Genomic DNA, 23587 nt, shown 5'->3' on the forward strand with positions numbered 1-23587 from the left:
GGATAAAATGACGATTCTGTTTTGTTGTGCATGGTATTTGATTGCACCATTAGCATGTTCTGGCCCACACAAGCAAACAAGAACCAGCACAGAAGGGTTTGGAAGAGCCTGGTAAGCCCTTGTTATGTCTATTTGAAGTTTGTCTAATAACAATGAAATCTCTTTAGACAAAGAGTTGTTTCAACTTCTTTCTTTATTTTTTTAAAAAAATATTTATAAACTTTGAAATAAAATAACAGGTAACAAGAGCGTCTTTTACAATCAAGAAACCTTATATAACGCAGTAATGTCTCACAGGAGAACAGTCTGCGTACTAACAAGAGTCACATATTATGCAAGTACATCATGCCATAGCAAATTCTGAGAGGTAGGCAATCTCACCTCTCCATCTCTCAAAGTGACAACTAATATATAAGTATATTTATTTATTTATTTATTTATTTATTGTAAAATTCTCTTTCTTGAGAGACTGCTGCATCAATGTGCTCAAACCAAGATGGAAGCTTTCACGGAAATGTGATATTCCTACTTATAACTCGCTCATTATCAGTGTTAACGTGCTCCTATGAAGTGTACAATCTGCTCCTAAGAATTGCATAGCATGTCTATGTTGATTGAAGTTTATTGCTTACATTATTGTTAGCAATGTAGAATACATTCCCAGCTCCTTAGCCCTCTGCTTGGCATCAACGTTATTGCTTCATCTTGTTCAAGTACTGCTGGTGATTGTCTGTAACGAAAAGCTCATCTAGGTCCGTTTGATCACAAGGCCCAGGAAGGTTAGTGCGGATACCATATGACAAAAGCAATCTAACATGTATCTTCTTTGAAGCACTGGGCAGGGTAGATCGATATGCCATTAAGATCTTTGATAATTCTTTTTTCCCCCTAGTTCCTCTCTTCACAGTGTGCTGCTTGCAGAGTTTTCTTCAAACAGCAATGAAAATATTTGATCTCCTCACTACTTTTGGATAATATGGGGAAGCACAGATATGTTTACTACCACAAGACTTGAAAAGCTGTTCAGTGAGACAGGCAACAAACTGTTTAGCATTGTCAGTGCCAACATCAAGAGGACATCCAAAACTGGCAAAACAAAAAATCTGCAGTATGCTGCTGATAGTATCTGAAGAACTATTTCTTTAGCAGTTCCATTGCTTCTGGGTAAGAAGAGTAATAATCAGTGACTGTAAGCACATCTGTTTGATGTGTAGATCCCAGAATGTTGATGCCTTGCTTGTTCCAGGAAGAATTTTAACTGAATTGGTGATCATGTAAATGCTTGGGTCTGCATGCAAGCAACACAGGTAACATACAGTTTGTCTAATTTGTATACAGCGCACTGCATCCCTGGTGAGTCTCACATATATTTTAGCCTTGGCTTGTTGATTGACATGGTTAATGGAAATATTGGCAGAGTCACCACTCTTGGAAACCATTAGGCACTTTCTTCTCGAGCCCTTTCTTACAGCCAGTGTCAAGTCATCCTGTAATATTTTGTGAACACATTTCCCCACCACTTGATCCATAAAGATATTTGCTTCTAATGCTCCATACACACATGATTTAGCTTGTTGCTTAAATGCACTATCATATGCATCTATAGATTTATCAGGGGTGTGTTTTCTATGTCCAGATAAGCCTTCCCATCACAACATTTCTATGTGGTATGAAATGCAGCTGTAGCTGGTGCAAAGGTGCCACTTCCTTTTGGCAAATAGCAGGAGTGGGTTAATCATTATACTGGAGCTTCCAGTCAGTTGTTTGTTTCAGGACTGGTGCTCCTCACACATTCAAGTTTTTGTAGTGTTCATACAACATTGTCGGCACCAAGATACCAGCCCATAGTTTTCCTCACTTAATCTGGGAAACAGTGGCGTAGCATGGGTTGTCAGCACCCGGGGCAAGGCACGTAATTTGCGCCCCCTAACTCGTGGATTTGCACCCCCTAGCCCGTGGATTTGCACCCCCTAACCCTAAACCCCAGATGTTGCGCCTGGTGCGGCCAGCCCCCCTGCACCCCCCACGCTACGCCACTGCTGGGAAATACCATTTTTTGACAAAATCTAATATAATTTTTGCTAGTTACCTGCTTACAATATCTAAACAACACATTTGCAAATTAAGCTCCCAGCTGGGAGCACTCACTGTAGCTGTGTTGTGGTCATGTTGTACTTTGAAGAGCATTATTTAGCTTGTCCAGTTTGAATTTTGTAAATGAGTCACAGTATTAACAGTGTTCCAAGATCCCACCTTCATTTCCAGATGGGTGTATCCCTTTGAAGTTTGTCTAACAACAAAATCTCTTGTAATTGTAATTGTTTTAGCTTCTGAATTCCTCTAACAGCATTTCTAATCTCTATGTTTTTCTTAACCCTTTGCCTAGCTCCTACTTTCTGATTCCCTTTGCTTCCTATATCCCTTAACAGAGACTTCCGGAAAGTGTAGTATGGAGTGTATATAAAATGGATAAATTGACAGCAGTCAAGCATTTGTGTGCAAGTGCTGTGCTCTTTCCCCTGAGTGCAAGCAAAGAGTGATCTTTCTGCTTGTTGCCTTGGTTAGGAATAGTTTCCTGCCAAGCTACTGGGGTGTTTAAAGGCAAAGCACCAAGGTTCAAATCAAGAGTGCTGATCTTTTCCTTTTCTCAGTTGGGAAACTCTGGATGTGACTTGAAGCCGAGGACAAAGCAAATGTCACAAGAATGCAAAAAGAAAACAGCTACCCTGATTCAAAATTATCTATCTCAAATAGATTGAATTGAAAATACCTTTCTGAAAAGAAACAAATTAACTGGAAGCTATTTTTAAAACAAATGAAGACAGTTTGTTCAAGGATGCCACAGAGCTGGCGATCTAGATACGGAATTTACAATTGTGTCCAAATGAAAGGACACACCCGTCTGCATCTTCCAAACAAAATCTATAATAGATCAGAATAAAAGATGCTGTGCAGCAACTCTTTATGAGATGAGAGATCCTAATTAAGATAAATGTTACTCTGAGCTGTAATTATGAAAAAGTACCTACTGTGGAGGGACAATACTTTAACTTCAATAATTAATTAGTCATAGCTGGAACCTGCCTAATTCCTTAAATCAATCTTCAGTTTGAATTACTTTTTTAGTCTTCAACTTGTTGTTTCAGATGGTTAATGACTAGCTCCCGTGTATGGCTCCTTGGAAATAGATTTTGGAATTACATGTCATCCCACATTTTTCTCTCTCAAATAGCAAGATGTATCATTATTTTAGCTTGCTCTGTTCACAATCTCACTATTTTAAATTTTCCATAGAATCTGAATATGTAATGCAATGGCAGATGAATGTTTAGGGCACGGTACAATGATCATTGCATTGGTGTACTGCCACAATATGATGGCTTCTTTGGGAGGATGGAGCTAATTCTATGGTTCTTGGGTTCCTAAAGGTAAAGGTAAAGGGACCCCTGACCATTAGATCCAGTCGTGACTGACTCTGGGGTTGCGGCACTCATCTCGCTTTACTGGCCAAGGGAGCCGGCGTACAGCTTCTGGGTCATGTGGCCAGCACGACTAAGCCACTTCTGTCGAACCAGAGCAGGGCACGGAAACGCCGTTTACCTTCCTGCTGGAGCGGTACCTATTTATTTACTTGCACTTTGACATGCTTTCAAACTGCTAGGTTGGCAGGAGCAGGCACCAAGCAACGGGAGCTCACCCCATCACAGGGATTAGAACCGCCAACCTTCTGATCAGCAAGTCCTAGTCTCTGTGGTTTAACCCACAGAGCCACCCGTATCCCATTCTTGGGTTTCTAGCCCAGGTTTATTATGGTGTTGCACATGTTTAGGGAAGTTTTTGATGTCTGATGTTTTACCCCTTTTTATTATTATAATTAATTGGGAGCCACCAAGAGCGGCTGGGGGTATAAATAAATTATTATTATTATTATTAACAACAACAAAATTGGGCCTACAGTATCTAAAGAGTTCCTATTTTTAAAGTTCAGAATGACCTCTCAGTGTCCAGTCTCAAGGATCTCAGAACAGAATGATAAAATGAAAGAAATAATGAAATATAATGTCAACAAAAGTTGGGAGATCCTGAGAGGTATGCAGAGAGGGCTGCTGTGAGAGGGGGAAATCAGGTGGTAGCATGATCTTGCCCCACCTTCCTTGTAGAGAATGAACATCCAGAAGGGAGGCTATGAAATGATGTATGGAATTGCCAGGAAAAAAATTATTCGTGAAACTCATTTAGCTTCCCTCAGAATTCCTTGGACATTTTGCCCAAAGAAAAATCTCCAAACTTGCTTCACACATTTACCTTTGGTCATTTAGGTACCACATGTGCAGCTCAGGAGAATGCCATTCTTGCTCAATAGCTCTGAAGCTGATATTAATCAAGGGGACAGCCAAATTAGATAACCTTTATCTTATAAATATAATCTTCCTTCATTCACAACCCTTCCGTCATCTGGGAGCCATTCTGGCACTTAAAATATCAAGTGCAAATAACCTCATTTCTTTAAAATATGGCTATTCCTCTGTTTCTTAATAGGAGAAATATTTTTTTGCTTTCCTTTACTGCTGTATTTCTCACATTATATTATATGGATCCTAACTTCCATTTTTTGAAAGAAACAAGAGTCCACATTCATGGAACAGGTCTTTCCCACCGCTCCATTTCTTCCACACAGCTATGGGGAAAAAATGCTTCTGTGCATTGAGAGACCCTCAGGAATGATGTAAGGCAGGTATGGTGAACCTGCAGTCCTGGTATCTGGGGTAAAGTTAAGTCCAGCAACATCTGGAGGGCCACAGAATCCCATTCCCTGGTGTAGGTGATGGTCCAAGACAGTGGTCACCACCTTTTTTGGGTCTGGGGACACATTTTGAATTTTCAGATTGCTGAGTGCCTCAGTCAGAAATGGCTACCACCAGGAATATGACCTTCACAAAATGGCTGCCACCTCCAAAAAAAAGCAGGAAAACAAAAGAGTCAGGAAGATAAAATAGTTCAATTATGGGGGAAAATATTCTTTTTGTTGTTGTTTGAAAAACTTTTTTTTCTTAGGTACTTTTAAATTGTAGGGTTCACACTATTGCAAACGTTCCATCTACAGAAGCATTGCGGCTTGCTGGTTTGAGTGATCCCCTCATCTCCTCCCCACATGGGTCAATAAAACATTTTCCTCTCTAATAATAAAATACGGGAGTAATTAATTTGCAAAGAAGGACTGAGAGGCTAACCTTATTGGTCAGGAGCCAAACATGTGCATGCCATGATCTTCTGAGCAGGCACGGAGGCCTTCCTCAGTTTCCTTTCAGGCATACTTCCTTATGCCACATCTAAGGTTGCTCCCAAAGGTCCCTTCAGTTTTGGGAGCACTTGGTCGTCTTGCATAATCCCTGCACAGCACTTCAGATGATGACCACTGAATGTACACTTTTGAATTATACCTTCTTCTTTAGGCATAAATGTTCATGGCAAATGTAAAGTAAAAATAAATAAAAAGATGCTGGTGCAACCCTAGGCTGCCATTTAGCTACTGGAAAAGCCTGGTGCTGCTTAGAACAAATGAAATATGAGGCCAGAACAGGCTGTTCTAATTAGGATGCAAATAGCCCTGCTGTACAGCCCTTGAGTTAACTGGCCTTTTAGAGTCAAAAGTGAATGAAAAATGTTCAGCGAAAGAATATAATATTATATATACTCTATCACTAGTTCCCTGTGGCCTTACAGAATCCTTGTAAAACAAAGAGCAGTTTTACCAAAAAGAAATAGTTATTATATTAGCATGATTAATTTAGGATAGTTCGCTAAATAGAGTGTTCCTATGATTTGGTTTGATGGTATGGCCTATTAATGGAAGGGTTTAGTCTCTTGCGTCTCTCAGAACAATGTCCCGTCTTTCAAAGTTGATGACCTGGTATCAACAAGACAAAGAAATTAATCCACCATTAAGTTTCCTTAAAGATCTGCCTAGCTTTTTTTCTGTCTCAAGACCCTAGAACAAGAGTGGAGAACCACAGGCCCACGGTCACATTATGGCCCTTGCTCTATCTGGCCCTTGAAACTTTTCTGAGGCCATATCCTCTTTCTCCAGGGTACATTTCTCAGTGGCCTTGCTTTACATCCCCCCTGAGTGTTTTTGTTAGGCAGGAATGTGTCCTTGAACTCTGATAATGACTCATGCTTGTTTTAATGGAGGATCGAGAGAGTTGTCTCTGTGTGTAGAAACTAGCCCACTGTACAAAGCTAAAATTAAATTTGTTGCTCCACCCACTTTTGCCCCTGCACCTGCTCCTGCTCACCACTGCTATGCAGCTCCCAAATCCTTGGGCTGAAAGCAGTTCTCTACCCCTAGCCCTAGAATGTGTAGGGTTAGCCCATGAGACTGATCAAGAGAAACCTGGAGTTCACTTATGTTCCAAAATCTGGTTTCGAACCTATGGTACTGTACATCCGCAGCATAATTTCATAATTTCATATATAAGCATTTTTATACAGTTATATGCATTGTTGTATGTACCAGTATCTGTTCATGTGCTGGTTAGTTTGTGCGTAGCATACAACAAAACATTTAATAATGTGTGTAGCAGTGCATATAACATGTGAGAATTGTTTATATATTCAGCAGAAAGAAAAACTCCCTTCAAGGGGCGAAATGCAAAATAGGAAAAAATATATATCTTAGGTGATTTCTGGTTCCTTAACATTAATAAAAAGATTTATTGTTGGTGTAATTCAACAAAGGATTTATTTATTTATTACATTTATCTCCCATGAGGCATAAATGGTCCTTGCCCTCCTAAAATCATCCTCACAACTACCTTGTGAGGTAGATTAGGCTGAGAGTTGAGGATCACATAGCCCAAGATGACCCAGTGGGGACCACAATATCCAATATCTGACTTCTCTTACATTATGCTTATTCTTATGTTATGTTCTTTCTTTAAGCTTCAGCTTGGAGTGTATGTGGAGATAGCTGGAAAAGGGGCGAGTAGTTCTCATTTTTAAAGATGATTTTAAAATCCTCAGCTTCAAAGATAAAGCAATGTTCAGGACTGCTTTTGGATGTCTATTCTTGTTACAGTGTGAAATGACTGATCTTCTGTTTGACAGCCTTTAAAATTGAATATTACAGAGACAAATTTTGAGACCTAAGAGAGATACTTCATTTCTGCCTACAGCTGAGGTCTGACCTTTGCTCACTTGAACTAGAGTCCAACTGCTCTCCCCCAGGTATGTTTTGGTTGGTGTTCTCCAGTCATTTGAAATTATTGCATGGGAAGTCAGTGGTAAAGTGACAGCTTTAAGATGCCACGCTGCCAGGCAGCTTGCTTGGCTGGAAGCTAGCGCTGCATTGAGAACATTTGTAAGAGAGGCAAATCTAATAGCTTCTATTAGATCTAGCCAAGAGGAATATTTGGCAGAAAGGGGAATGTTCCAACATCAGGCTGATACCAACTCCTCCCTACACCCAAGGAAACATATATACTAACAAGATACCGGGTCCCTGTGGTGAAACAGGGTGCTCATAAAAGCGCCATATTTCTCCTCCCATGTAGGCATTTTTATCATTTCACTGCTGCACTACTGTAACACACTCAGTATGGAGGTTCTCTTGGGATTGATGCAGAAGCTGGAGCTGGTACTAAATGCTGTGACCGCGTTGTTGAGTGGGACCAAAGCACAGCAGAATACCTTTGAAGCACAGGAGTACAGTCCTGCTCCTTGAGCCCTTGGCCAGGTGGTTAAGACACAATAGGGTCAAGGCTCGAAAAGAAGAAGAGGAGTTTGGATTTGATATCCCGCTTTATCACTACCCGAAAGAGTCTCAAAGTGGCTAACACTCTCCTTTCCCTTCCTCCCCCACAACACACACTCTGTGAGGTGAGTGGGGCTGAGAGACTCCAAAGAAGTGTGACTGGCCCAAGGTCACCCAGCAGCTGCATGTGGAGGAGCGGAGATGCGAACCCGGTTCCCCAGATTACGAGACTACCTCTCTTAACCACTACACCACACTGGCTCTCCAGTGTGAAAAGGCAATACAAACCTTTCTTTATCACAGCTGTGAGGTGGATGCCTCTGAGGAGTCACCTCTCGGGCTTAACCAACTAACCACCCTGGCTAGCTTGCATCCAATTCCCAACATCCCTATCCACCCATTCAAGCAATCTCTCACCCACCTTTTGTGAGCTGCATAGCTTTGCCTTAGAGCTCGTGGCTCCTCCCTGTCATGGGCCATCATCCTCTGAATGATGTAGTTCTGACACGAACTTGGGAGGCTGGTTCTCTGAACCAGGAGGTCCTCTTGAGCCGAGGGGCCTTAGTTGCCAACTGCCTCTCTGGCTTCTCAAGCTCATGAAAAACAACACTGGTACCCTTAACCACATGCTGCAAATTAAGTGTGTGCTGTGGTGCAGATAGCCCTTAAAGCCCTTGTTCTGTCTTACCACGATTAATTCCTTGCCTATCAAAGAGGTCTGGAAAGAACACCATAAGGATTATTTAGTCTCTAGTAGACTCACTGGAATGCTCCTTTCAGCTCAATGTGCATCTCTCCGCTCTATCCATCTTGCCACAAGGTTGTCGCCATTCATTATTAGTGAATACTGAGTCATCATTAGCATTTCATTCTTCCTGTGCAGAAGGCCTTCTCATAGTTCACAAGGGGAACTTGCCTCTGCTTTTGGGGGGTCTGAAATAAAATAATGGGAACAGCATGAGCTGTGACAGTTCAATTAGGAAGTGCTTGGAATGGCAATGTTTGCTAGAAGCAAAGAGTATCTTGGCCTTGGAAAGCTTCCTGCGAATGAGAAATGTGAGGCCTTTGGCACATTTGTGTAGTACAACACAAAAATAAATTAAGGAGTGGAATATGGGTAACCAAGCTGGAAAGCTGGAAGAGCAGCAGAAAAGCTTCATCTAAATGACTCTCTATTGGCATGTTCTCAGTAACAACAGCAAATGGTTGCTAAGAACTATGCAAACTATTTTCTCTTCTCATTGTGCTTTTCTGCAAAGAACAACTTCTTTAGTTTGGTGATTTGATGTTGTTGGACTACAGCTCCCATCATCCCTGACTACGAGTTATGTTGACTGGAGCTGAAGGAATCTGGAACCCAACAACAAATGGGGAGGGCACAGATCCCCCCAAGCCTGTCCTAAGGGTTGTTTCACACATGAATGTTCATTACTTGATCTGCAACATCACATGGGAGATTGAGTCATCATAGATACAATGCTGCAGGTAATACTTTTCTGATCACCATATGCCACCTCAAATGCAATGCTTTCCCATAGAACCAGTTCACATATTTAGCTGTCAGTCATCAAAAATAGCATTTGGAATGTGCATTATTGCATTACTGAATTTGGTTTTTAACTATCTCTGCTTTTTATACAAATTTATTGTAGTAATTTGTTACATTCTGAGGCTGTTTTAATATGTTATTGGTATATTGTGTATGTTGTTTTAAATCGTCAGTTAATAATTTTATCTTTGTCATTAGCAGCCTTGAGCTCTGCAGAGAAAGGATGAGGTATAAATGATTTAAATAAACTGCCACATTCAAAGCATGGAGTACGTACTCTGTTAGTATATATGATGTGCACTGAATGCAAGAGACATTATTATTATTATCTATTAAATTTGTATACTGCCCTTCATCCAGAGATCCCAGGGCAGTTCACTTACAAAAATCTCATACAAGGTGGTTCCTGCTCTTAAGCTTATTTAGTTGATACCACCCAATGACATTGTTCATTCAGTATCAACATGTTCGGTAGTAGTCTTTACAAGTTGCATTTTACAGTAAATGGACAGTAATCAGAAAGAGCATTCTCTTCATTTTGTGCATGTATTTGTTAGGGCTATGAACTCTGACCAAGAAACATTACCATTTGAAAACCTGTTACAGATAGGTAGCCGTGTTGGTCTGCCATAGTCAAAACAAAAAAAATTCCTTCCAGTAGCACCTTAAAGACCAACTAAGTTAGTTCTTGGTATGAGCTTTCGTGTGCATGCACACTTCTTCAGATACACTGAAACAGAAGTCACCCTTCTTTGGTGATAAGTTGCAACTGCTGAATTGCAACTTATCACCAAACTTAAAACCATGGAGAGACCTGGTCTGAACAAAGACATTGGATTCTTATCTCATTATACATGACAAAGCCATTTTTCACCTTCTCACCGCTTGCTTTTTCCTGTAAGACCTATTGCAGTCGTTAAGAGTCGTCAACAGGCTCATCACAGCTATCTGCCAATCACCCATTCCCACCACCCTTCTGAGTAATACCCCTCCCCACCTTCTCACTATATAGAAGGGTCTGGTAACTTCTGTTTCAGTGTATCTGAAGAAGTGTGCATGCACACGAAAGCTCATACCAAGAACTAACTTAGTTGGTCTTTAAGGTGCTACTGGAAGGAATTTTTTTTCATTTGAAAACCTGTTATTCGGAAGGGTATCACCCTTGAGAACGTAATGCTTATGATTAAAAAGTTAAAATTTGGCAGCTATTATTATGTACAGTAGTATTCAACAGGCCACATCTTCTCCTTGTGCATTAAGCAAGTAAGTTATGATGGCATTTGGGGTGCTACCTGTAAAACACCCACTAGAAGAAGTTTGATCTTTTCAGTTCTTATTTCTGCATCTCGTGTAGGTGTAAACAAACCTAAGATAGATTTATCTGCAGGAAAAATGTGAAGTCGAAGAAACCATTTCCATCACCCAGTGGGAGTCTGTGTTCAATGCCTCTGATTATGGGGCTGTTGCACATGAGTTTTTGAGCTGATCAATACTTTGAAAATTCAGGCAGACTCTGTTTTTTATCTTCCTTGCTGAAACTCCTAAAATATTCTCTCTCTTTTGCCAACACCTGAGACAAATCAATGGTTAAGGTAATGAGATCTTATTCTTTGACATATCGTGTTATTAGAAGAGTGAAATGTGGGACTTTTATGAGATCATTTCTGTTTGAACTGAGAGTTGCAAGTTATGAAATATTGGTGGTGTATGTGGATTCAGGTTATGCATGTAGTCCTTGGTGGGAGAGGAAAAAATGTTTTAATATTGGCAGGTTCCTTTGGAACCAGCCCTTTGGGGTTTGAATTGTTTGTCACTTTATAATATATTTCAGGTAGAAGTAGATTTCTTGTTGTAGTTACAGCTTAGACTTTTTACAATAACATGATTTGTCATGAAGCTGAAATGAGCAGTGAAATCAGAGTTTAATAAACTGCATATATGTGGCTAAGGCCAGTTCTCTAGTCTTCTCATGACTCAGCAGCAGCCAGAGGATTTTTGCAACCAGAAATGCCAGTTTCCTGTTGTGTCTTGTACTCCCAAACTGTCCTTTAGCGGGACTGCTTTGGAATTTACATGGCATAATAGAAACACAAACTAAATAACTCTGTATTTCTTGGAAAGTGGTATTGAGCTTTGTGGAGGATATAATATAAACACAGACTGACTAAAGTTGCACATGAGACAGATGTTTTATCCTCATCAAGAACTTGGGAGAAATTACCTAAAATACGAACTCTATTCCATTAAAATTACCAGGATTTGTGACACTAACAAACTAATGTCATTTAATGTATGAAGTATGAGCCAAAACTGATGTATTAATATAATCACAGTATAAATATGACAGTGGTCATAATCGAATCAAGGATCTAAATTTGTTGACATTTAAAGAGATAATCCTTTAAATCACCTGGCTAATGCTCCTCTGGTTGGACATTTGAGAACAGGATACTGGACTAGATGGGACATTGTCAACAAGCTATCCTTATGCTTTTATGATGGCTGAGAACTGCATTAGTCAAATGTGCTGTAACTAGCTTAGAAAATATTAACTATGTGTTAAAATGAAGCCACTACTGAAAAAATAGTTAATAGTTATAACTTCTCAAAGTTATAGTTTGGAAAGATTTTTGCACCTTGATGGACATGTTCTACAGTGGAGAAGAGGCTAAGCATAGACAGAATAAATAGCCATACAGTGGTACCTCCATATAAGTCCGCCCCATCCAGCATCCATTTCAGTACCGGAACGGGTGACTTCTGGGTTTGCCGCTCGCGCATGCGGAGAAGTACAAACTGCTCCACATGCGTGCACAGAGCGGCACTTTGTTGAGCATCCTTTTCCTCGAGCGTCCGGGGCTCTGGAACAGATCCCAGACTCAAAACAAGGTACCACTGTACATACATGGTCTGTTATTCAACCTGTGGTAATTTGCAACCTGGATTAGCACTGCTAAATAGTTCTCAATATGGAATTATGAGAGTATAATATTGGGTCTATGCTATGTCTATCATTGACTGTAAAATCCTATCTGGAGATAATATTTTTCATTGATGCATCATAAAAGGTAAAGGTAAAGGGAACCCTGACTGTTAAGTCCAGTCGCAGACAACTCTGGGTTTGCGGCACTCATCTCACTTTACTGGCGAAGACAGCTGGTGTTTGTCTGCAGACAGCTTCTGGGTCATGTGGCCAGCATGACTAAGCCACTTCTGGTGTACCAGAACAGCACACGGAAATGCCGTTTATATTTGTTCTCAATTCAGTGAAAATTCTTACTGAAACTTCCATTTATTAAATATATGAACATTTCAGCTTCATAATAAAATTAGTACTTGTATTGGTGGTACATACTAGATTTTAATCATTTCTGACATTATGTTCTCTCATCCTTGTATTTCTTTTTATTTATAATAAGATTGTGAGGTTGCCTCCAACCCATTTTGATAAGAGAGATTTTCTTTAGCATCAAATAAACAAACTGAATGACACACAAGTTTCCTAAATAGCACATGATAAAGTGGAAAGGTTGAGGTCATGATTGTTACAGATTAAGCTTTGAAGTCCCATTCCTCATCAAACTCTTCAGCCTTCTAGTCATTGCAAACATAAAAGAAAATTCTGGTTCCTGTACTAAAGGAATTAGAGCAGGGATGGGAAAGTTGTGTCCCTCCAAACATTGTTGGACTTCACTTCCCATCAGCTCTGTCTATTGGCCATGGTGGCTATGGCTATGGGAGTTGACGTCCAACAATATTGAGAGAGTCACAGTTTAGTCATCTGTCCAGATCCTTTACATAAAACAAGAGAATCCCTGTGGATGCTATGCACTACTGACAATAAGTATTCAAGAAGAATTTAAAGATACCCCAAAATGGGTATATTAGTCAAAGCTTCATACAAATATGTTATAGTAGGAGAAATTCACTCTAAAATGCTGATTAATTTTCATGAGGATTCGCAAATTGCTGTGGAAATGCGGAGAACTGAATTTAAGACTGGGCGCATGACAAACTGAAATGGACAGCTTTGTCCACCCCTGGTTGAAACTATGGCTTGGTTGAGTCTGCTTCCCTCTGGCTACAGTGCCAATGCAGCAGCCAGAAGAATTGCTGGCAAAAACGGGGTGGGGGGGATACCAAGTGTATGCTGAAACATATTAGTATGTTTGCAGTAGCATGCTCAAGGTTCAATGTTTCTTAACTTCCACTTGACTAGGCAGAAGACAGATTTTAATAGCAGAGTTTCCAGCATGCAGGAAGCAACGAAAATCAGTTGGAAACTGCATCATTTTCTGCTCAGTCAGCACCAGCTCAGGCATTGCTTGCCACATCCCTTCTCCACCCATCATTTCTCAGCTATGACTGTATCAGCACTCAATTTGCAATTCATGATTCTGTGGGCACCATTTATTTAAAAAAATGGGGGTGCTTCTTATTTCTCAGTGTTTGTGAGGCTGAGTGAACTCTTTAAGGTATAAAAACTCACTGACTCCTGGCCAGTACCTTCCTCCTATATTATTCCACACAACAAACCACCACGAAAATAAGATAAAAGATTTAAGACAAATAATTTAAAAATCAAGTAAGCGTGATTCAGATAGAACCTTATCCTTCACAAATTTATCTAATCTCCTTTTAATTCCATTTAAACTGGTGGTCATCTCCACGTCTTGTGGAAGCAAACCCCACAATTGCTACTGAAGTATGACATGGATTGAGTAGGCGTTATGTCTAATCAAGTGAAAGGGATTAAATGAGTTTGGTGATAAAATTGGGATTCTTTGAAGAAAAATGTTACCCCCCCCCCAAAAAAAGGTGGGGACAGTGCAGAAGGGAAGCTGCATTGTTTCATAAAATATGCACACTAGTTTTTATATGAATAAAAGATACCAGCCTTCTGAGACAAATAGATAATAGGTTATAATCAATCATTCATGTCATTTAATCCAACCATAGCTCCCAATATGAAATTAGACCCTAAAGCTTTACATTTTGTTTGAGTTCTTTTGGGCTTTACATCCCCCTTTTTTTGTGTCACTTAGGTGGCTGGATATTTAAGGCAAACAAATGCGAACTATCAAAAGTGATTAATTAATGAACAGTTTACCTACACCCAGGACAGCAAAAAGCTGTGCTTATTTGGGGGATACAGACTATTCTATGTGGGCCTCTACTGCCCTATAGAAGTGATCATATGAGCTATATGATCCTGGAATGATTATTGTCCATTATATGAAATCGTGGGCAAAGCTAAATTGACTAAATCTTGTGCATCTAGGGCAGGGCAATGAATACATTTTTAAAATAGCTTTGTGGGCTTTGCTACAAAGGAGAACAAAGAGAAGTCTGCACTTTTGGAGAATGTATAACCAAATGATACCTACAGCTGTGGGGGGGGGGAAATGGTCTGAACAATAATCAGAATGCATCTCCACAGAGGACTATACTTGAAAGTGCCCTTCCCTAAAGTATTACATGCATTTCAGCATTGAAAACAGAACACAAGATTGCATCTGAAGGGTTGCAATGAGCATAGGTTAAACTCATGCCATTTCCTATTCATGTTACAATCCTGGTCATGAGAAGAGATTGAGGAAAGAGCAGAGTGAGGGTTTTCTTTCTTAGCTCCCACTGTGTCCCAATAATTGATTGCTGTCTGCTGTGAATCTCGGTGTTTTTGTTTCTTCCTGAATGGGGAACAGGAGGCTATTTTCCTGCTATCTACTGTTTTTATTCCAAAGTATCTACATTCTCTGCTCTATATTTATATTCAATATTGCTCAGAAAGAGGGGTCTGAGTATCACTAAATGCCTTAGTAGGCCATGATGTGAGACCCATACATAACACAGAATGCCCTAGAGAAATACAATGTGTTCAGCCTGAAATTATCCTCTAAATCAAAGCGTTGGCAGCAAAGGTATAATAAAAGATACAGACTCAATTCCCCCTCTCTTCCTGGTGTCTAAACTTGCCTACTATTATTTACAAAGGAGATGCAAGCAATCAACATCCATGCCAAGGCAACTGGCTCTGGAGTGGCTCATGGTGACCGTGGGGCTATCCCAACATGTCACCGACCCAATGCTTATGGTAGGCCACACTCTGGACCTTGTTTTCTCAACTGGGCAGGAAGAAGGTGATCTGGAAGTGAGTGGGGTATTGATGCCAGTCCCTTGTCATGGTCAGATCACTTCCTGTTGAGATTTCAGCAGCTTTTATTCTCTGCACAGGCAGGGGACCTATTAGGATGCTCAGCCGTCAAACGCTTATGGATCCAGTGGGTTTCCAGATGGCTCTGTGGGATTTTCCAGCTGCTATGACAGGCACTCTTGTCGAAGCCCTGGTCAACCTATGGAACATCTAAATGGCTCAGGTCATTGACACAATCACCCCGAGCATCCTCTCTCACTTTGTGGACCCCTTTTGGCTCCCTGGTATACTCCAGAGCTCTGGGCGAGTAAACAAGCTGTGTACATGTTTGTGCATGGCCATATATACTTTAGGATGTTGAAGCTGCAACATCCTTATCATTTTGCTGAATTGATAGTGTGTATAGCCTGCATTTTATAATGGTCTGTGGTGGAACACTAAAAGCCCATTTGGGGTAATAAATGTAGAAGGGCATGCATGCTTTTCAGTGCATGCATGCACTGGAGTAGTTTGGAATCAACATGGCTCTTATTCTTGTGACCACCATAGTAAAACACACACACAAGAAAATATACATATTTCTCTGCATTGCTTTAAATGTTTTTATTTTCTGATATATCATTTATTGTATCATTTTTATGCGTAATTTCTTCATCTTTTTTAGGGGGGGGGATGGCCAATCATAATTTGGTTTATACAGCAAATTTTAGTATTGCACGTCTGTGATCCCAAGCACACTTTCAGGAAAATAAATTACTTTGAAATCAATGAAACTAACTCCCCAATAAATGTTCTGAGACTAGAAAATCTGGTCATAAGATTTCACAATGCATCGAGAAAAGCGCTTTCAATCTATAAAAACGAGGGTTTTGTGCTCCTTGATCTTTCACAACCATTTCCAAATCTGGAAGAGACAGGATTCTCACCAAAGTAAGTGTGACTGAGTAGTCTGTCTCTTTAAATTTAGTGCAATGTTGCATTCTGCTTATATAGCATCACTGTTGGCGGTTGCAGTAGCTGACAAAGTGTGAATCACAAGAAGGTAACCAGAACGAGAAGAAAACAGAAAACTATAAATGGAGCCAGTCATAAGAAGGCAGAATCCATTGTAGCAATTTATTGAAGACTGCTTCTTACTTTACAGTATGAGTTCAGCTGTATGGGGCTGAGTCAAAATGGCCCCTCTTTAGAGAAAGTTGGGGGGACCTGTCAATAGGCACAAAATAAAGAGACAACCTACTGCCAAAAGGGATTGCCTTCCTTCTGCTGCCGGGCACACTATTTTTTACTCACCAGATTGTGGGAATAGTTCATTGTCTCTTTAAGAACTGGAGAGGAAATGTTGTTAGTCAGAAGTGGCAGATACCAGTCAGCAGGACTTGGTAACAAAGCACAAGGAAGCAAGGCCTACATTTGTAGTCTTATGTCTAGAATGTTTTAACTTTATAAAAAAAATTTTTTTGCTTGTAATAAAAACTTGCAATCTAAACCAAAACAATACACAGATGTGACCTGTGGAGGACAGGAAACAGCTCCCTGCACTTCATGTACTACAGTAAGCCCAAAACTTACATGGAGGTTACAGCCCAGGGATCGTCTTTTCCCACTGGATGTCCACCTCATTTTCTCCTGTTTTTAAATTTTATTTAATTTTTATTGCCCAGTGCATAAAACTGAATGCACACAAGTTAAATGCACATTAATTGTGCGCTTACTACACTTTTGTTTGCATGTACTCTCATAATGATCCTTTGAGACGGAGAAAAAGGGATCTATGCAACAGTGCCCAGTAAATCCATGGAAATGTTCTTCATCTCCTGACCATACAAATTCAAGTCCAACACAGATTTCCCTCCACACACAGATTAAACCACACACATATGATTTACAGGTGGAGTAACAGCAGGGTCATACCTGTTTGCCCAGCTACCAGCATTGGTGGCCCCACTGCCTGCATCCCCCTATGTGTTAAGCAAGGCATATAAGCAAGAGTCAGCTACACTTACTGTTGTAGACATATAAAGGTAAAGGTAAAGGGACTCCTGACCATTAGGTCCAGTCATGACCGACTCTGGGGTTGCGCACTCATCTCTCTCTATAGGCCAAGGGAGCCGGCGTTTGTCCGCAGACAGCTTCCGGGTCATGTGGCCAGCATGACTAAGCTGCTTCTGGTGAACCAGAGCAGGTGCTCCATAACTGCCTAGAGGGGAGGAGCTGGACTTTCCTTAATGAGAGCTTCAGAGCCAGCCTAGAATGTCACCACCCCATCCAATGCTCTCCTAGTTCTGCCTCTTAGAATGTGTAAGGTTTCCAAACCTTACCTAGTCCATCCCAGTTACATTCTTACTAAAACGTAAACAAAATTGTTGTCTGTGTCTCCTCCCCCAAATTTGGGCTCCAGTTTTTTACAGCTGTGTTCAGTTTTCTATTTCTTGTCTTTATTAGTACTTGTCACATGTATGCGTGTGCTGCAAGTACATTGTACACAGTCCAGGGTCGAACAGGTCTGGACTGGTCCAGACTGGATCAGGCCCATTCTGGATGTACAAATTAAAGCCCCAATCTGTGCACAGCCCTAATAAATAACCTACGTTTTGGGGCTATCATGTAAAGCGGTGTACTGTACTCTGTCAGATAAATCCTACTGGCTCTCTACTACATCAGTGATTCAAAAATGATGAGTTGGTCACTGAATGCTTGTGAGTGAAGCTGCAAGTGGAGAAAAAAGAAGGGATCATGTCACAACTCCCAGCTATCAGACAAAGCTTCAAATTCTGTTGGTGGTATTCCTTACTTCAATAATATATAAAACAAGTCAAGGCTTCAAGAACAAACCAGGGCTGTTTTACACAATACAACAAATCCCACTTCATGAGGCAGATACAGTTTCTGTAGCAATTCTTTTGATTTCTTTTATAACATTACCTCCAGTGGTGCTGCCTGAGGTGTTTCTTTAAGTGCTGTGATGCTCTGCAGTTTGCAATTAGAGAGAGAGAGAGTTCAGTCAGTGTTTCTGTGTAACATGTCCCTCCATCCTACATTAATGCTACAGCAGTGACAACCAACTAGCAGAGCGGTACTCAGCACCTGTCTGCTATCTAGCTCACGTCTTCCCATCAAACTTGTCTGCAGGAGAGAAATTAGCTAATCATTGATAGGGCATGTCGTTGAATAAATTCCAAATCGCTGCTAGTGCTTTTTATAAATAATTCAAAATAAAATGAACGCTAAAGCAAACACAGCTGTAGCTCACGCTCCATCGCCCACCTGCTGATGGTACATCTTAGCTGGCATCTGCTCATGCAAAACTTGTACGCCTTCCATGTCCTCCTCCCCTTCCATATCCGTACAATGTCAGCAACCATGAATACTCTCTAGCCTTCTCAAGCAGTGCAATTTGGGTTTTGATTGGTGGCATCAGCTGACACATGAAGGCTTCATTCCTTTCCATCGACCATCATATTCTATTATTCTCAATTCAAATGTCTCTATTGATACACATCTTTTGGAAAGAGCCTGAGGCTAGTTTGCAACATGCTCATGTAGTTGCTTTTACAGAAAAGATGTAGAAGGAAGAACCATTTGTGCTCGCTATAAATAGAAAGAGATATCCTGTCATGAAGAAGACTGTTGGTCCATATAGGAACACTGAAAGTTGCCTTGTACCAGATCTTCACTTGAGAGCCCTGAGATTGAAACAATGACCTTTTATACACATCGTATGATTCTGTTTCAGAGTTAAAGCACATAACTAGAAGCAGGAAATGTTTCCTCACCTGAAATTGTGATAAAAAGGGAGATTCTGAACATATCATGACTATTCGAGATGGAATAGGTTTGTATTGTGATCCGTATAGCTAATATCTCATTGTACCAAGGTTTTACATCTTAACTCTTGTGTTTTCTAATTAGTGTCCCCCAATAGGGTTAGATACTTATTTACCTGGTTTAAGAAGAAGGGTCTTTGTTTGCTAACATAATATGAACACATATTTGGAGCTTCAAATCGGTCATATTGGGGATGACAGGTGAGAAAACTGTATCTTGGTTTCAGAAATTCATTGTTTAGTTGTAACCTGGATTTCATTGTTTAAGCAAAGAAAGCAAAATTTCTGAAGTTTAAACAGGTTAATAATGAAAAAGAAAAATTAAGGTTTAAGAACTTTTTTTATATACAAAAAAAAAGTCCTGTCAAGTAAAGGCATATAATCTTTGCTCAGTCAAGTAGCAGGTTGCCTGTGAAGGTTCAGAACTCCTCAGAACAGCATGTGTGTTTGGGGTGGGGAATTTGACAGCTACTTTTTAGTCAAGTACAATTCAACTAGGATAATAGACCAAAATGAGGGTAATTCGTAGGAGGAAAAGTATATCTTTAGTAGAAGCTATCTTTAGCAGATGCTAGAAAGCTTGGAAATATCATTGGAACGTCTGTTAAAACACAAGCATTTCAATTACTTATACTAGCAAATCCTGCCAGTGTTGTGAAATCAAAGATGACTTTGAAAGGTAAAAATATAGATTACAAAATACACAGCAGGACTTGTGTTTAGATCCGTAGCTTCCAAATAGTGAGCTCAATTTGTAATCATTTGATAGAGCTCTAGGAAATACATCCTCTTTTCCCTCTTATCAGAAGCAAAACAAGAACTCATTTCATATCTCGAGGTCCTGACTGCAACAGCATTATTTCTTTCCACTCCAGGAATAATTATCATGTCTTAGATCCTTTACATTTTTGGCACTAATAGTCTTTTGTGCTCTAAACACAACAAAAAAATCTCCTGGAATTGTACAAAGACAAGGAAAAGGCGACAGACTTTAGAAGAAGATACGGTAAAGTAGCCTATGGAATAGGGTGTATTAGGACTGCTTCAAAAACAACTTTAAAAATAGAGCCTCATTTTCTGAACTTCAAAAGGTCTCATTACTTTAAAAAGAGACCTGTGGGTTGATGAAAGAGTGGTATGTGTCAGAGAAGATAAGTTTCTGCAATTATATTGTTCAATATTTTATTGGGTAGAATAGTTCCTATTTTAGTAACAAGTACTGTAGGGTAATAATAAAAAGGCCCAAATGGTTATCTCGGTGAGCAGTCACAAGATCTGAAGTTGAGCAGTTGCTTTGTGATGAACAGAAATGGTCCAGCCAGTCAGAAAGAAAACTGGTGGTGAAGAAAGGCCCAGTATGTAATAGTAGGTGGCGTGCTGGTAAATGATGTTTTTATAGAACTAACTGGCTGAAGAATGGAACAGGAAGGAGCATGCAAGGATTCTAACAGGGTTGAATAAAACATTGGATGGCCATAACTCCTGTGATTCAGTTGCATAAGGTGAAAACGCCATGTTAAAAATGACCCTGGCTGTTGGTCACATCACAATGAGAGGGAAGGATTGACTAAGAGCACCTCTCTCTATGCTGACCTTAGACCAGGGCTAGCTAACCTTTTTTATGCCTTGGGGCACACTTAGGAACGATTCACCTCTGAGGGCCACATGCCACTGCAAGCTGCACATGTGGGCAGTTAGACACACAGAGCAGAGGTCCACTCAGTTTTCTAACTCCCACTTGCTAGAATTCCTCTTGTCTCTCCATCCTCCCCCCTCTCTCATCCTCACTGTGCACATACAGCACATTCAAGCACACAGCTCTTGCACTCACTCATTCACACTCAAACCGTTTAGATAATGGCCACTCGTAGGGTGTATCTGGTTCATGTCAGCTCATCCCTAAGAGACAATGGTATAAGTGTTGTCATTTAAATGGTAATTGAATTAAGCTTGGCAATGAATATTCAGAAATCAATGGCATCTATGTAATAGAGACTAAAGGGCAATTGCATACAAAACAACAACATTTAGAGAGGGTTGTAATGTACAGGTGTTTATATGATAATGTCTGTAAGCCAGGTCTGGATAAATAAAGTTCCTGTTTTCAAAAGCAGGACCGAGCTTAAGTTTCTTTAAGTTCTATTTTCATGGTTAAAAAATATCTATGTTGATGACAATCAGTTCTGTTTGTTACACCTGAATCAGGTGGGGCCATATAGGTTCTGGATCAGTGCGTGAGCAGAGTAGTGGTTTGGATAAGGGCGAATATGAAGTGGAATTCTGACCTTTTCTGGGACACTGCAAATTAGTGCTCCTGTAAAGGTTGACACAAATAGGAGCGGACGGGAAATAGTAACAAAAATACCAGGAGTAGTTCTGTCACTGCACTCCAGGGAAAGAACCACAGCTTAGTGGTAGCGTGCATGCTTTGCATGCGAAAGGTGACAGCTTCAATCCCTGGTGCCCCAGTTAGGGCTGGGAGAAACACCAGCCTAAAACCACTGACAGTCATTGTTGACAATACTGAACTCAAAGCAGCTTCCTATGTTCTTGGGAAAATCTTATGCTACTGAGACTCAGGGCTGTCTTGGTTTTTTTATTCTTAAAGGTAAAGGCCACAGCCTCCTCCCCCAACCTGTTGGATGAGTCCTCCTTCCAGTCACTGTGAAATATGTTTTAGTAGGCAATGTAGGTGGTGACTTAAAGGCAATGTTTACCTTGCATTCCTTCTACAGGGATGGAGGCAAATGGTGTCCCATGTGCTAAGCTGACCTCTGGACAGCTACAGCCTCTGAATGAATGATTATGATGATGTGGGGGAGGGGGACTATTTTCACCCAAACTCATCTTGAGATTTTGCCATTCTGAATTGCTGAGCTATCATACGCAACTGCCTAGGTACGTTATCGGGAGCACAAGTTAGTATAATTGAAAAATACTTTGTCATCTGTAGTAAGCGCCTATATTTGGCCATAAAAATGGCATCCCCGGTGCGTGATTTCTTGGGTTCTTCTAATTATATTTTATAGCTATTCTGGTTTCTGTCCAGTTGTGCTTTTCTTTTAATAGCTCCAGGAACATCCAGTAATAAACATTAAAAGAAATTGCAGAATGATCAGCCACTACTTTCCGCAAGCTGTACTGATTAAATTCCTGTAGTCTCATTTTCATAACAAAGCCCGAGACAGAAAATAGTACACTCTGAATCTTCGCTTGACAATGATTAAGATAAGAACTGAAAATAGCATGAATGAAAACAATTTCTCCATTTCATCTTTGTTAGTGTATGGCTGACTTAGTCCTTTGATCTTTGTTCACTCTGCAGGAGTCAAGACATACAACTTACAGAGATGATATTGACATGCTTTATCTTTGGTAAAGTAGGGGGTTCAGTCTCTAGCAATTGTCTTTCTAAATGTCATTGGGAGGAAATGCAAGATCCTGATCCTGCCAGTGCTTTCTGCTTCTCCACCTCACTCAGCAATGACTTACACCCGTGCCTTTGGTGGACGTAAGGTAGAGGGCAGAGGATATTTCAGCAGTACTATTAAAGAAGCAGAAGCCCTCTCCCGCTTTTACATCTTGCCATTCTAGAAGCAACAGAGTTCCCAGGAGCAGCATTTTACTTTGTAAGTAATATTACATTTAAGTGAATAATATCAAATTCCTCAGGACTACAAATAATACAAAAGTAGGCAATCTTGATCAATTTGTGTAGATTTGAATGGTTCCCCCCCCCCCACACACACCCAGAGATTTTTTATTTTCTGACATTCCAAGAGCAGTGTTTTTTTTCTCAAATGGAGGTAACCTGTTGCTCTCCGTTTCCACAGGGTTAATTTAAGCAGAGAGAATGTGTAGGCGAACATACTCAGTTCATTGTGATGTTCATAGCAGAACATAAATGTATCCAGCTAAATGTTAAAGCTAGGATGAAGTGCTGGAACATAAAATTATTTTCACAGTTTGACCAAAGATCAACTCAGGGGATTATATTAGGAAAGAGAGGAGCTTTGTCTTTAACTAGTGGTGTGTGACCTGCAATTGATTTTGAGTTCTCAAAAGTAAGGAGGAATACAAATGCTTGCCACTTTCTCATGCGTTAAAAGGTTTCCCCTTGGAAACCACAATCTATTCTAGGTGCCTGTTTTCAGATTCTAGTAGAGCCTGATTTGAACACTGTATCTAGATGCATATCTGGTATTTTAAATAATTTTATTATTTTCCATTACAGTATTTGATTTTGAAATATGGTTAATCTAAAATCTCCCAGTGTCATATCACTGTGCAACAATTTAGGACTA

At 40.2% G+C, this 23587-nt stretch overlaps 1 long non-coding RNA gene across 6 annotated transcripts; it reads left to right on the top strand.

The window, feature by feature from the left end:
* The first annotated feature begins 1270 nt into the window (after positions 1-1270).
* LOC309368712 lies at positions 1271-22733 on the top strand. 6 transcript variants are annotated; one of them, XR_014167884.1, is made up of 7 exons: positions 1271-1307; positions 6943-6981; positions 7130-7227; positions 9056-9238; positions 19369-19484; positions 20159-20289; positions 22609-22733. It is a non-coding gene; the product is annotated as an uncharacterized lncRNA (long non-coding RNA). The 6 variants fall into 6 exon arrangements; XR_014167886.1 differs by having other exon boundaries at positions 1275-1307; positions 7108-7227; XR_014167885.1 differs by lacking the exon at positions 9056-9238.
* Positions 22734-23587: the final 854 nt, after the last annotated feature.

This window comes from Podarcis melisellensis (genome assembly GCF_964234715.1).
Source record: "Podarcis melisellensis genome assembly, chromosome: 4".
Taxonomy (NCBI): domain Eukaryota; kingdom Metazoa; phylum Chordata; class Lepidosauria; order Squamata; family Lacertidae; genus Podarcis; species Podarcis melisellensis.